At 40.6% G+C, this 15,063-nt stretch overlaps 1 protein-coding gene across 3 annotated transcripts in view; it reads left to right on the forward strand.

Moving 5' to 3' along the window:
• The first annotated feature begins 12,305 nt into the window (after positions 1-12,305).
• LOC138839046 (E3 ubiquitin-protein ligase pellino homolog 1) overlaps positions 12,306-15,063 on the forward strand; it is a 52,502-nt gene continuing 49,744 nt past the window's right edge. Inside the window, exon 1 of one of the 3 annotated variants that reach the window (XM_070038693.1) lies at positions 12,306-12,578. The gene's annotated coding sequence lies outside the window, so the exon portion shown is untranslated. Of the gene's footprint in view, positions 12,579-13,004; positions 13,024-13,248; positions 13,323-15,063 lie in introns of those variants that run through there. The other 2 variants (XM_070038698.1, XM_070038696.1) reach the window with 2 other exon arrangements.

A 15,063-nucleotide genomic window follows, 5' to 3' on the forward strand; every position in this document is an offset into this window, starting at 1 on the left:
ATAAAATTAAATTAAATAAAAAAAAAAGAAACTAGGATCTTCAGATTTCAAACTCCTGAGTAGGTCCGATTATAGATATAGATATGAGCCACTGGCACTCAGTCTGACTGTACCACTTTTTATTGTGTGATTTTAGGCAAATTATTTCATCTCTGTCTGGTGCTCTGTACACTCAGATGAAAATAAGGGGAATCATATAACTACCTCAAACATTTATGTCAGCTATTCAAGTACTTATTCCTTACTCAGAGTTAACATACAATGTTAAGATCTACACAGATCAGAAAAACATTCGTATTACTTCTAGCCTCTTCTGAGGCCAGAAGAAGAAAATAATCAAATTTATTTAAATGAATTGAAAGTTTTTTCTACTAGTAAACTCTATGAACTTTTGATTTCTTCTTCCTCCTCATCTTCTTCTTCCTCGTCCTTCTACTCCTCTTCCTCCTTCTCTAGCTCTTCCCTCTCCTTTTTCTTTATTATAGGCAGCTCAGAAGGTTTCCTTTTACTTCTTTTTTTCTCTGGGGCTCTTTGACTCCATTTTCTCTGTTTCATTCACAACGATAGATATAAAGCTTTCTCCTAAGTCAACCAGTTTGCCTGTTCTATCAAACATACAAATATTTGTCACTTTTATCCATGTGTGGCCAACCATGTGAACAGCCAGGGCTACCATTTACCATTGTATTAATAAAAATTCAGTGTTTGTATTTATAAATCTTAACACCTAAATCATCTTGTAATTGAATAAAATTGTCAAATATTTGCATTATGTGTTCCATTTCTTTGTGTTTAATGATCGTCTGTTTGTCTTTGACTATTAGCCTGGTTTAATCCTCCAGTTGAATAATCGGTTGGAATTTGAAAACCGTTAAGAAGTGAGGCTGCATAGTTATGATTGAAGAGTAGGGGCAACAAAATATTTAGGATAGTAGTCTCATAAATGGCATATATTTATAGCTCTAATCAAACAACTGAATACAGAAATTGAATAAACAAAGGTTTATCTGAATGTCAAGGTGCAAAAGAGCTTAGTTTCTTATTTCAAATCATTGTCATTATTATGTTCCTTTTATGCTTATTTATCAAGACATACCATGACTTCTGATTCTAACATCAGTAGACTTCTGACAATTTCTTCTCAATGTCAAGAATCACATATAAGCTGGGTGCTGGTGGCTCATGCCTGTAACCCTAGCTACTCAGGAGTCTGAGATCTGAGGACCACAGGTCAAAGCCAGCCAGAGCAGGAAAGTCTGAGAGACTCTTATCTCCAATTAACCACCAGAAAACCAGAAGTGGCACTGTGGTTCAGGTGGTAGAGTACTCACCTTGAGCTGAAGAGCTGAGGGACAGCTCCAAGGCCCAGAGTTCATGACAAAAAACATATAAATCTGTAAATAGGCACATGTACACCTCCCCCCCTCCCCTTTCCTGAGAGAGAAAAATCACATCTGCAGAGCAAAAACAGTAAGCACAGCAGGAGGCTGAGTCTGAGGATAGTGGCCTGAAGCCAGCCCAGGGATGGAAAGGCCAATGAGACTCGTTTTTATTTTATTTTATTTTATTTGTGAACATACTGTACAGAGGGGTTACAATTACATGGGCAGGATAATGCATACATTTCTTACCAAGCATTGCAGCCTCCTCCTTTGTTTACCCTTCACATCCCTTCCCAGCCTCCTCCCTCCCCCCAATGAGACTCTTACCTGCACTTTCCAATGAGACTCTTATCTGCAATTAACCACTAGAAAACTGGAAGTGGTGCTGTCGCTCAAGGGGTAGAGTGCTAGCTTTGAGCTGAAGAGCTCAGGGACTGCCCAGGCCCAGAGTGTAAGCCCATGACTGAAACAAACAAACAAAAAACAGTGAGTAAAAAGGAAGATACCTAATAAAAATCCCAGTATTGTCTGAGAGGTAAACTGGTCTCCAGCATGGGGAGACAGGAGTTATGGTTAAGATTCCCAAGATAGTTGGGTGTCAGTGGCTCACGCCTATAATCCTAACTACTCAGGAAGCTGAGGATCACAGTTCAAAGCCAGCCTTGGCAGGAACGACTGACGTGAGACTCTTATCTCTAATTAACCACCAGAAAACCAGAAGTGATTATGTGGCTCAAGTGGTAGAGTGCTTGCCATGAACTGAAGAGCTCAGGAACAGTGCTCAGGCCCAGAGGTCAGGCCCCATGACCGACAAGATAGGAGAGGGGTTTCTCTGTGATATCACTCTGAGAAGTTTCTTAGGTTGGTTATATGGGGTTAAGCTTGATTATTTTTGTTTTCATTTTGTTTGGACAGGGTCTTACCATGGAACCCAGACTCTTCATGATCCTCCTCAGCTACCCAAGGGTTAGGATTACAGGTGTGAATCACTATGCTTGGTTTAGATTGGGTATCTGATCTAGAGGACAATTTTAAGGGTGTGTGAAGCAAAAGTCTAGTGATACATTTTATCTTGTCATCATCCAAAAGAATAGTAGTAGGGCTTAATACATGGATATAATAACTGGAGAAAGAGATACTAATTGCTCTTCTTTAATCATTACATATTGTATAATATATCAAATTAATGTACTGTACCTATAAATATGTAGAAATATGCATTTAATTGCATGTTTTAAAAAGTTAAAATACAAGCAAGCGAACTATAGCATATGGATCAAATCCAGCCAGTTGACGGTTTTTGTTAATAAAGTTTTATAACAATACATGCGCACAAGAGTAGTAAGGAGTATTAAAAGTGGAGACATGTGATTTCTCTGCTGATATTTGAAGAATATGTCCCTTAACCATGTATCCCCTTTACTGCCACTGAAATTTTCCATACTACAAAGGTGTGTGTGTGTGTGTGTGTGTGTGTGTGTGTGTGTGTGTGTGTGTGTGTGTGTTAGAAAGAAGGATGTAAGAAATACATTAACCAATGGCATACATATTTGGATTTCAATTCAAAACAGTCTGTCTGAATATTTGAAGATATTAAGAAAATATTCAGGGTTTTAATTTTAAATGTGATAGTAGTATTGCACTTAATCTTTGAAAAAAAATCTTTTAAGAGACCTCTGAATACATAGCTGAAATTACCTGGCACCTAGAGTTTGTTGGGAAATAATCCAATGGGTGTGTTGGAATGAGTTGAAACTGTTGAAAACTGGAGAATGGGATCATGATGTTCTTAAGACTATACTCTCTCATTCTGTACGTGTTGAAATTGTCTACAATAAAAAGCTTTTTGAATAATGCCTTAGGAAGAAAAAAGTCTCCCACCAACTGAGAAAGCTTAGGCTAGCTAAGTCTAGAAATGAAACTGCCTCTATGCTAATCTGTGATACTGATTTTATCTGAGTAGAGACGGAGGTTGGGGGGCTGGTAACACTTGGTGGGGGCGTGTGGTGACTCAGGTCGGTGGGGAGCCTGGGAGCTCTGTACAGTGACACAGTGGGGTGCAGTTGTGAAGCAACTGATCTCTAAGAGGTAACTGTGGAGGCAGGAGGCATGGGATGATTAAGGCAGGATTTGAAACTGCCTGGGGGATCCATCTGAGAAAATATTAAAGTGGTAACAGTTTGGGAATCCATCCCCAGAGAAGCAGAGCTCAAACAGGAGAGTTCAAATGGCAAAATCCGGATATCTCTACTTAGGTCTGTGAGGAGATCACAGACAGAGAAACTGAATTTAGGGAACAATTTGCTATTTTAATTACTAAAGTGACAGAGGCTAGAAGAAACTAACAAGAAAGAATTTGGGATTGTGTGGTACCTATCAGGCTGTAGGGATGATATAGGGAGAATTAAACTGAATGTCACACATTTATATTCCTTTAATTTACCAAATATACGTGTAGTTGCTACCTCACTCTGTGTGGCCCACACCTCCCCAGTATTCCCTGACAATGTGTTAAATTCCCAAATTATAACTCTAGAAATAGGAAAATATTTTGGATAATGAATAAAATAGGAACTTGTAGCAAAACGTCTGAAATAGTTTTCAAAAATGAATGAAAAATATGATCCTGCATGGTCTGGGGGTGTGGCTACAAGGTAGAATGCTTGCCTAGCATTCATGAAGACCTGCATTAATCCCAGGTTCATACATCATGGCAGAATGAGCTGATAAACTGCAACTTTCTGATGTAAATATATAGAAATGCTGAATCAATATAATAACAAAAATAACAGTGAAATACCTAACTGAAGTTGAGAAATAAAGAGAAAAATGAACCCTCTTGACAAGGGAAAACTGTAGCCAGTGACCTAAATATAAGTGTCAGGGCTAGTGGCTGGAGCTTCCATGTTTATATGAGACAGGAGTTCCTGTGAACCTACAGGGAAGGGGCTAAACTAGGACTTCTGCTAATTCCTGGACTCAGTGAAAAGGAGCTATAAAAGTGCCATCAGACTGATCAGATAGCAATTTATGATCTACCCTGAGTTCTAGGTAGAGAAAATTTTTTTCCTTCAAGAAATCTAAATACCAAATTTCATAATTGTTGAGTTCAGAAGAAAAAGAGAGAGCGAGAGAGATTGAAAAAAAGCAACAGAAAACTAGGGAGTGGACCTTGTGGTACATACCTGTAATACCAACTACATAGGAATCAGGCATTAGAAGGATCTCAGTTCAAGGCCAGCCCTGAACAAAACCATGAGACCCTATCAAAAAAGAAACAAAAGAAGGGTTGGGATATGGCTCAAGTACCAAAGCACCTGTCTAGCAAGTGTGAGACCCTGAGTTCAAACCTAAGTAAAAATTTCAAACCTAAGGGGGAAAAAAAGGCAAAATTTTAACTTTAGACCATTCAGAGACAGGATTTCCAAATGGCCAGTATTTAGGCTTTCTTACTACAGGTGCCCTTAATCATAAGAGAAATGTCAATACAAACCATAATGTGGTAGCTAAAGTGATAGCAACAGAAAATAATAAAGGTTGGTGAGCATGTAGACACACAAACGTAAAGGCTTGTTTGATTGTCCATGATCTCTTATTTGTATTATTGCATATTCTCTTACCTAGCCACTCTGATCAAATACAAGTATGATTTTGTATCACACTTCTGCTAAAGATTTTTTAACAGTTCCTCCTTGCCAAACTCCTTGGTATGACACGGCATAGCATACAATGACTTCAGCACTCTTCTCTTAGAAACTTTCCCACATCTCACTTTTCAGTGTCATTGCCACACCCAGTAAGCAGCTATGCCGCCCTCTGTGCCTTTTTTGACATCACAGGCTGTGAGAAACAATCGTGTTCTCCTGGCTAGCACCTACTTATTTTTTAGGATTCATCTCAATAGTCACCTCCTTTCTGACTTGATTGGCTGACTTCACTCTCACACAAAACTGATGACTCTTTTCTCTATATTCATTCTAATTTCTCACAAAATATATTTCTAAGACAGTGACTATAAAAGCTTATTGTACTTTATCTATTCACTTGATAATAAGTGAATAATTTCCATATCCATAGCCTGAAATCAGTGGATATGGTCAATAACTATTTGATGAAAGAATAAAATCTGAGATGCAAAAATATGTGCAATTAGTCCATACTCAAATAAACCAATTTTAGGGATGGAAACACAATCTAAATCTTGTCAGCTTTCCATTTCTCTCTTTTCACAGTATTTTCTTTTTGCTACTCCAAAATAACTGTTTGCATACATATGTGCTAGGCTATTCTTTGGTGTTCAAGCATATTTCTTTAAAACATTAAAATCTTACTAGCTTGTCTTTGACATTTCCCAAATATAACTAAAATGTCAGAGCCAGCATTTGGGGCCTACAAATCTTTTGAGTGAAAGCCCAGGCCTTCAAATTGTGTGCCATTCACAGGTTTAAAATAGGAACATAGTCTACACTGACTATGAGCTATTTGGAGACTGAGAAGATTAGAAGAAAATAATTTTATTTTCAGAAGAATGTGAAAGGTAGAAGCTAGGAGAGATTATCTACTGAGAATCTGAATATTAAAATGAACATACACACACACACACACACACACACACACACACACACACACATTCACAATCTTATCAATCTCAAATCCAAGAGTCTCAGCAAGAGTTCAATATGTAACTTAGGTTCTCCTGGTCCTAAAAAAGAAGTCTGCTTGGAATTTTTGGTAAAACAACCAACTTTCAACCAACTAAAAGGATATAATCTTTTGCCAGTATAAACTATGAACATTTTGGACTAAACCAGAACAGATATGTTCATTTGCAGCAGAGGAAACACTTGCCATGAAAGAAGAAAAGTGTTTCCAACAGTTTCTCCAAGTTATAAAAAAAAAAAAACAAAACTGGTATGTCCAATTTCCTCTGTATCATTTACCAACAAATTATATTTATTGAATGTTATTCTAGAGAAAAGTACTGCACCTTAAGTATTCATCGAAGGTCCATGTGTAAAGGCTTGCTTCCCAAGCAAGCAGGAAGTGGTGGGACATTTAAGAAGTGAGTCCTAGTTTAGGGGATTGACAGTATGCCTTTGAAGAGGGCAGTGGAACTCCAGCCCTTCCCTGCTTTTTTCTTTGTTTCCTGGCCATGAAGTGAGTGGTTCTGCTCTCCATCCCCGTATGTTCTGCTCAATGATGTGCTACCTCTTTCTAGGTGCAAAGACAATGAGGATAATGATCATGGACTGAAACTCCCAAAACTATGAGTCAAAATCAACCTTTTCTCTCTATGCTGATGATTTCAGATATTTGTTGTAATTATGGAAAGCAAACTAATGCAGGTATTCTTACTATGTTAACAAAAACCTTATGTTCATACCATAAACTCTGTTTTCTGCATTTCTTTAGTAGAAAGAGTAGAAATAGAATTTTAGTTGATTTTGACATAGTCAGATGATAGGTACAAGAAACTTCTTGAATTTTTCCAGTCAACTTCCCAGATCAAAACATTTTTTTGTTGTTGGTCATGGGGCTTGAACTCTGGACCTGGGCACTGTCCTTGAGCTCTTCAACTCAAGGATAGCACTCTACCACTTGGAGCCATAGGGCCACTTTAGGTTTTCTGAGTGGTTTATTGGAGATAAGAGACTCATGGATTTTCCTCCCCGGGCTGACATTGAACCACGCTCCTCAGATCTCAGCCTCCTGAGTAGCTAGGATTACAGGCATGAGCCACCAGCACCTGGCTGTCCCAGATCAAAACTTTTTAAAGAAATGCACTTAATTTTCTTTTTTAAATCTAAAATCTGAGTTCCAAGAATTTACTTTGTTACTGAATGACTAGATTTCTGTATATACCAACTTTGAAGCCACACATAAGCAACTATGTATATAGACTGAGTGGATGGTATTTGGAGGCCCACTCACTTTCCATGACTGAACTGTTCTGAATTAAAGTGATTGCAGATTGCATAGGACTATGTAGAACTGTATGGTGAAAGTAAAGTCATAATTTTAAAAAGGATTTCTCAGCCAAGAGCTAGTGGCTAATGCCTAATCAGGAGGCTGAGATCTAAGTATCTCAGTGAAAGACCATCCAGGGCAGCAGGAAAGTTTGTGAGACCCTCTCCAATTAAGCACACACATACAAAAAAAAAAAAAAAAAAAAAAAGGTGGAGGCTCAAATGGAATAGTGTTAGCCTTAAACAAAAAATATCAGGGATAGCACTCAGGTCGTGAGTTCAAGCCCCAGGCTTGGCACAAAAAAAAGTGGAGAGGAGAGGCTTCTTAGATTTTTGACATATAAATGAATATAACCTTCATTTTCTAACCTGAATTTTTAGCACAAACCCCAGCATATATCTCTGATCCTGACTCAGTTGAAAGTACGGTATATTGATCATTTTACTGTCTCCTAAGGTCTCTTTTAAGCATTTGCACATAATTTCTCCTTCAAGAAAAGCTAACTGAAGCAATAGTAAATCATGTTATACAAAAGAACTTAGTGTCAAGGATAGAGCTGAGGAAGTATGGTGAATTTACTGGCAATGTGTGGGTCTTCTTAATTCTAAGAAATATATTTATTTTATTTCATGAAACTACTATATGCTTGTCACTTCTCTGATTAGGTTCAGCAGTCCATAATGTAGACTGTAAGACAGTAATGCCATCAAACAAGATAGAAGTTTGCTTTTCTGTGAACTTAAATAAAGTCAGGAGGTAGAGTCCACAGCTAGTATTTTTTTTTTGGGGGGGGGTCCAGTTGTGGGGCCTGAACTCTGGGCCTGGGTGCTGTCCCTCAGCTCTTCAGCTCAAGGCTAGCGCTCTACCACTAGAGCCACAGCGCCACTTCCGGCTTTTTTCTTTTTCTTTTTTTTTTAAATTTAATTTTATTTTATTTGTGAACATACTGTACAGAGGGGTTACAATTACATGGGCAGGATAATGCGTACATTTCTTACCAAGCATTGCAGCCTCCTCCTTTGGTTTACCCTTCACATCCCTTCCCAGCCTCCCCCCTCCCCCCCACCGGCTTTTTTCTTTTTGCTCATGTGGTGCTGAGGAATCGAACCCAGGGCCTCATGCATGCAAGGCAAGCACTCTACCACTGAGCAACCTTCCCAGCCCGTCCACAGCTAGTATTGCAGCTTCATAGTCATTAGGGACACAATTTCTTAAATATATTTATGTTTCTTCATTCAAGGTATTGTTTTAGGATGTCATTTTATATTCACTGCAGACTTATTAGCTAATCTGTTATTTTTGTGGTTAACATTGTTTAGAAATACTGGCATTTGAACTCAGAGCCTGATGCTTCTTAGGTAGGTGTCCTACTACTGGAGCCATGGTCCCAGACCTTGTTTGCTTTGTTTTTGAAAGATGTTCTAAGGTTTGGAGTATGAATTTCAATTTATTATTTCACACAGTAGCAAACATTCATGTATATTGTAAGACCTTTCTATATAATTCCATTTCCTCCTTCCATCCTTTAAGCAATTTGTCAAACATTTTTCTTCCACATACATTATGATCCTACAGTACACTTTAAATTATCTTTCAAAAACTTTTCAATGAAGGAGAAAAGTTTTGCATTTACTCATTTACTTATATGTACCATTTCTGGCACTCTTTTCCTTTAGCATAAATCCAATTTCCTTGCAGTCTCATTTTTCTTATGCAGAAAAGTTGTCTTAACCTTTTTTTAGTTCAGTTCTGCTGAAGACATTGTCTAAGCTTTTGTTTTCTTTAGCCTTCATTTTTGAAAACTATTTTGTCTAAAAACAGTATTTTACATGACAATTTTTTTCTTTGAGCCCTAAAAATATGCCTTTTATTGTAGTCTGCCTTGAATTTTTATTGGAAGTATACTAAATTCTTATTTTGTTCCTGTCTACATAATATGTCTTGTTCCTCTGGCTGCTCTTAGTATTTTCTCTTTGTTGTTGGCTTTCAACAGTTTGATAAGGATGTCTCTTTTTTTGTGTGTCACCTCCACCATCCCTCTTGCTGCATCCCTTCTTTCACCTGGAACTGCAATTATGCAAGGTTTAGAAAGTTGGTATTATCCTACAAATCGCTGAGGTTCTTTCTTTTTTCTCTGTACCATTTTTTATTCTGTGTTTTATTTGGTTAGATTCTATTGCTTTGTTATGTACTTTTTTGAGTGTCTTCATTTGTTGTGTCTAATTTGCCTCTGTTAATCCTATCCTGTAAATTTTATTTCAGAAGTTATCATTTTAATCTCTAGGTTCTAGTTTTTATGAATTTAATTTCTCCTGTATATGCACTGTGGTTATTGTACCCATTTTCACATTGTCAACTGCTAATTCTGTCATGTGCACTTGTGGCTTTATGTAGATTGACTTTATTCTTGTCTATATATTACACTTTAGTGCTTCTTTGTGTACCCTAGTGTTCTTGTCTCCTCCCAGGCATTTTCATGATCTACCTGCGTTCATCTGAAGGGCTGGTGTCTACGTGGGTTCTATTATTACTTATCTGCTGAGCATACTATGCTACAATAGTACTTATTCTCATAATGCTCTTATACTGCTCTAATCTTCTTTCCAGAACCCAAGTCATATATGTAACCTACTACTCCACTTACTTTTCTATCTAGATACCCCAGAGTCATCTCAAACTCCACATATCCAAAGAGAATTCGTTAAATTCCCCCTCATAGCTGTTCAACTCCTGTATTCTGAGACTCAGTGAATGGTTCCTCTAGATGGTAATTACACAAACCAAAAATCTGGGAGTCATCCTTGGCTTCTTCCTTCCAGTGGATTTATGATTGCTTGCCAGCTCCTATTCTTATTCTGGGTAATTGCTTCAACTTTGTTTGTTTGTTTGTTTGTTTTGGTCAGTTGTGGGGCTTGAACTCTGGACCTGGGCACTGTCCCTCAGCTCTTCAGCTCAAGGTGAGCACTCTACCACTTGAGGCACAGCGCCACTTCCGGTTTTCTGCAGACTTTCCTGCCTGGGCTGGCTTTGAACCAGGATCCCCAAATCTCAGCCTCCTGCACAGCTAGGATTACAGGCGTAAGCCACTGGTGCCTGGCTTGCCTCAACTTTCTTAATCCACACCTCCTCGTCACAATTTTGAGGACACTGCCTCCTTTTTCTTGAGGAGTACGTAGATGTCATCTGGAGATAATTAGCTTCATGCCATCTACTGGCCGCCATTTTTAGTTTATGTGCAGACATGTGACTCACTTATTAAGGCTTCTGGGAAAAGATGTTGTACTTGCTGTTCTCCCCACTTTACAGTGCCCTCACATCTCTTTCTCCTTCCCTATTAAAATACACAAAGTCCTAGTAATCTTCACATTCATATGAGCTTTAAAGCATTTCCTGGCCTTTCTAGGGTCTGGATTAGTATGCAGTTTCCTATTACAGTACTTGCCACATGGAATCTATTCATCTCTTTTGTAGAATAACCATTTTGGAAAAAAAAGGTATGTTTTGTTTACATTTTTGTATCTCTATTTCTAAGCCCTAATAAAGTGCCTGGTACATAGCAAACATTCAATACATATTTTTCCAATAAGCAAATAATTATGTGGTCTGCAGGCATCAGAATTACTGATCCTGAGATTCTTTGGAAACCAACTCTTTCTTCTGTAAATGTGTGTCTGCTTCCTGGGCATGACCCCTGTTCTTCCACAGTGTTGACCTCTAGGTAAACTGAGAGGGGAAATCAAAGAGCTTAGGAGCAGGTTATCTCTAGCCCTCTGAAGAGTCAGTAATGAGTCCTGGCTTTCTCTGCCCTTCTCATCATCACTTATGCATACCTGAATGCCCAGAATGGGTGTAGAGTTAGCTGACCAGCTCAACAACATACTCTCATACGTTGGTTCAGGTTTTACATTGCCAAATGAAAAAGTTGGCCAATACATATACACAAACGATTTAAAACTTTCTAGTCATCTTTTGAATTTTATGAAATTTTTATCTCTTAAAAATGGTAGGTCGGGGCTGGGAAGGTGCCTCAGTGGTAGAGCACTTGCCTTGCATGCATGAGGCCCTGGGTTCGATTCCTCAGCATCACACAAGCAGAAAAAAAATGCTAGGTCTTAAGATGAACAAATCTGGAACATTTTATACTGATCAAGTAAAATACAGTGATGTGCATCATTCATGTTACCTTTGCTGGTGCTAGTTGGACATGAGTAATTGAGCAAAGAAATTATGAGATTATGAGATTCTGTTAATGGTGATGTTCCTAAAAATTCTATAAACTAAATTACTGTAAGCAGCCAGATTTCAATGTCTTGAATAAAGAAATCTGTATTAAGAAGGAATTCACTTAAGTCCAGAGAAAAGTGTATTTGTGATTTAGGACTTAGGGAAGAAAATTAAGCAACAATAAAGGATGAACTACCCGGAGGAAGACAAATTTCCCTGAGCACTTGTGAGAGGTGAAGCTAGTTGTTGGGAGTGGAGCTAAGTAGGAAGGACTGGCCATGGGCCGGATCCTCAACAGCTCTGAGATACAAGAACGGCCTTGTTTAGTCAACAGCAGTACAGAACACACTCGCTAGGGGAGCTGTGACCATGGCAACGGCGCCCCCCCCATCCCTCCGACCATGCGCAGTGCAGAGGGAGTGCGACCCTATCCTCCACAATGTATCCCATTTCCTCCCCCTCACTCCGTCGAAGAACTACAATTCCCAAGAGCCCTAGCGGTGCGGCGTCGCCGCCTTCCCGCTGTCGTCCTGCCCAGGTCTCCAACCTCAGACCCCGCCCTCCTGCTAGTCTCCTCCCCTCCCTCCGTGTGTGTGTCAGTGACCCAGAGGCGGCGCGAGGCGGGGAGACCGTTGGGGGGGCGGGGGGCGCGCCGCCGCCTCCGCCAGCAGCAGCAACAGCTACAGCAGCAGCAGCGGCGGGTACAGCAGCAGCGGCAGCCCCAGCCTTGCGGCGCGGCCGGATCTGCCTGGAGCGCACCACAAAGCCGGCCCTTCGCCTTTTCCTCACCAACGGCTCTCGAGCGCTCGACTACGCGGCCAACTTCGCCTGGCGGGGCTGGGGCGGCTGGCGGGGAAGGCAGGCGGCGGCGGCGGCAGTGGCGGCGGCAGAAAGAGCGCCGGGGCTGCCCGTTCGCGTGGCCCGCGCACTCACCCTCGGCCCCCGCGCGCCGGGTCTCGGGTGGGGGGTGGCCGTGCTGACATTCGGGCCACCAGGAATTGTCCGGTGAGTGTGCGGGGCGACGCGAGCCGCGGGGAGGGGTCGCGGCGGGGTCGGGGGCCGGCGGGAGCGCAACTTCGTCGGCGGCTTTCTCCGCGGCCGAGCGTGCTGTTCGCTCGGGCACCTGGGTCCTCCCGCCCCCGCCTCGGCGACGTCGAGTCGGGGAGGCGGCGGGAGCGGAGTTTGCGGCGCCTGCATCCCGCGCCTTCGCCGGAGGAAGCGCCTTTGTCAGGCGCGGCGCGGCGCGCCCGCCCTCCCCCGCCGCGGCCGAGCGGCGTCCGGCCCGGAGCCCCGTGCGCCCCGTGCGCCCCGTGCGCCCCGTGCGCCGGGCTGCAGGCGGGGAGGCCCAGCGCCGGGAAAGAGAAACAAAGGGGGCCGGGAGTGGGCTTTCCTTTTGTGTGTGCGGAGCTGGGAACTTGTTTCTGCATCCTTACGTAACGCGGACTTCCAAGTTAGTCATTCTTTTTTTATTGCTGGGATTATTGTCATCATCTCTGCGCGTCTCTCTCTCGAATTCCTTTCATCTTTGGACCTCAGAGCATTTAAAAAGAAAACACTAATTAATTTCATCTCCGAGGCCCAAGCAGCGCGAGTGCTTACGTACATACATACATACATACATACATACATACATACATACATACATACATGCCCGTTTCCGTAAGTGGGTAAACTGAGGTCCAGAAAGCTGTGTAATTAATGGGGATGCTTGGTCTACCGCGCCAGCTGTCCGAGGCTCCGAAGGCGTTGGTGAGTAATAATAACTCGCCGTGGAAAAGTTAAAAGATGCTCATTTTGCTCACAGGTGAGCCAAAGTATGAAAGAAGTCTGGGGTAATTGTTAGGTAGTTCAAACAATAGTTCTTTTTCACACAGAGTTTGAATTCGAGTCTTGAAACCTCAAAGGACTTCCTGAAAAATGTTCGGAGGGGAGAAGATACAGAAAATCACCCACTCAGCTTATCTGTTTTTTTGTTTTTTTTTTTAAATCTTAATACGTACGAGTCTTTTAGGAAACTAGAGAGCAGTGGTGGCGGGGGTGGGGAAGTAGAGTGTTGGGATCGTTTTTTTTAAATGCAATACGTTTTAGTCATTATGCACCACTGAACGTGCCTTGGTTTGAGCGTTACTTCCCATCCCTTGATTATCAGTCTATTCAGAAAACATTTCTGAGCCCTTTATAAAGAGTCGTTTTTGAATAAGAAATGAAACTTGTTTAAATTAAACAAGTTAAAATATTAAAAGGTTACCTATTTGTTTTGGATCAAAAGCGGTTTACTTTTTCTTAGTCTTCCCAATGTTACTTTGCTTTCATAGCAGGAGATCTTTTGTTTCAGATACAGCATTGTCTTCTACATTGAATCTGCAGAGGAGAAATGAGTTTATTATTCAGTTTCAATAGGAGTGTGAATTTTAGTCTTTGAATTTTGGGAAGGTTCTGTTTCTGCAGTACTATTTCAGCTTATGATACGTTTTCTTCACAGCAGAAAAATATTTTCCGAGCATAATCAGACTTATGTGCCTCAAAACGTCATGATTGTGTAAATACAGCCCAGGAATTATTTATTTTTTTATTCAGAACTTGTAGAGCAAAATCCTTTAAAGGGCAATTTTATTTATTTTGGTACTTTTTGTTCTGGGGTACCAAACTGAAAGGTACCAAAAAATTAAATCAAGCTTCATTTCTAACAGATTTTTATTGAGATGAGAATGAACAGAGTTATAGCAAAAGCAAATACTTTTACTTTAGAAATTTGTATTGTACAGCTGCCCCTAGATTGTACTTTCTGGTGGTTGCATCACAAAATGAAAGTGAGACATGTATTGCTTTGTACTTTTTTCCACAGTCTTCTAACATCTCTTTTTATAATTTAAGAGACCCTGGGTTTAACACAAACAGTTGGAAAATAGAATGTTAAGTGTGTGGAAGGTAATGTGTTGTAAAGTGATTATGATTCCTCAACGAATAAATTTAAAGCTTTAAAAAAAGGGAACTATCTCCTAGATTTTTATGAGCTTGGTCAGTAGTGTCATATTTATTGATTTGAAAAAAGTAAGCTTGAAATCTCTTGTAGTGGCAGATTTCAGGATTTTGTGCTCCTGAAGATGGACATTTTATCTTACAGTCACGTTATGTTGAACTTTATTTCTTAGTACTTACCAACTAGATTTATCAGAGTCATTTGTACTTTGAGGAATCCACTCAGTGCCTTTACTCAAATCCTGGAGTCTAAAGGCAAAAGTTGACTGTTGAAGCCGGGCTTTGTAGGTTTCCCAGTTTCTTTGGGATGCCTCAAAACAAATAATGAAGCCTGGGGGGAGGGGGTGGAGACGGCCGGAGGAAGGAGGGCGGGCAGAAAACTGAGGTGAGTATTAATGAGGCAAGTGTCCAGGGGAAATCTAAGGATGTTTCCATTTGACTTAGTTTCTGCTTCCTTTGGGGTTATCAAAATGTCAATTGTAAAAGTTGTCATTTCAGAATATGCTTTATT

The sequence above is a fragment of the Dipodomys merriami genome, unplaced genomic scaffold, assembly GCF_024711535.1.
Source record: "Dipodomys merriami isolate MVZ:Mamm:240054 unplaced genomic scaffold, mDipMer1.0.p SCAF_290, whole genome shotgun sequence".
Taxonomy (NCBI): domain Eukaryota; kingdom Metazoa; phylum Chordata; class Mammalia; order Rodentia; family Heteromyidae; genus Dipodomys; species Dipodomys merriami.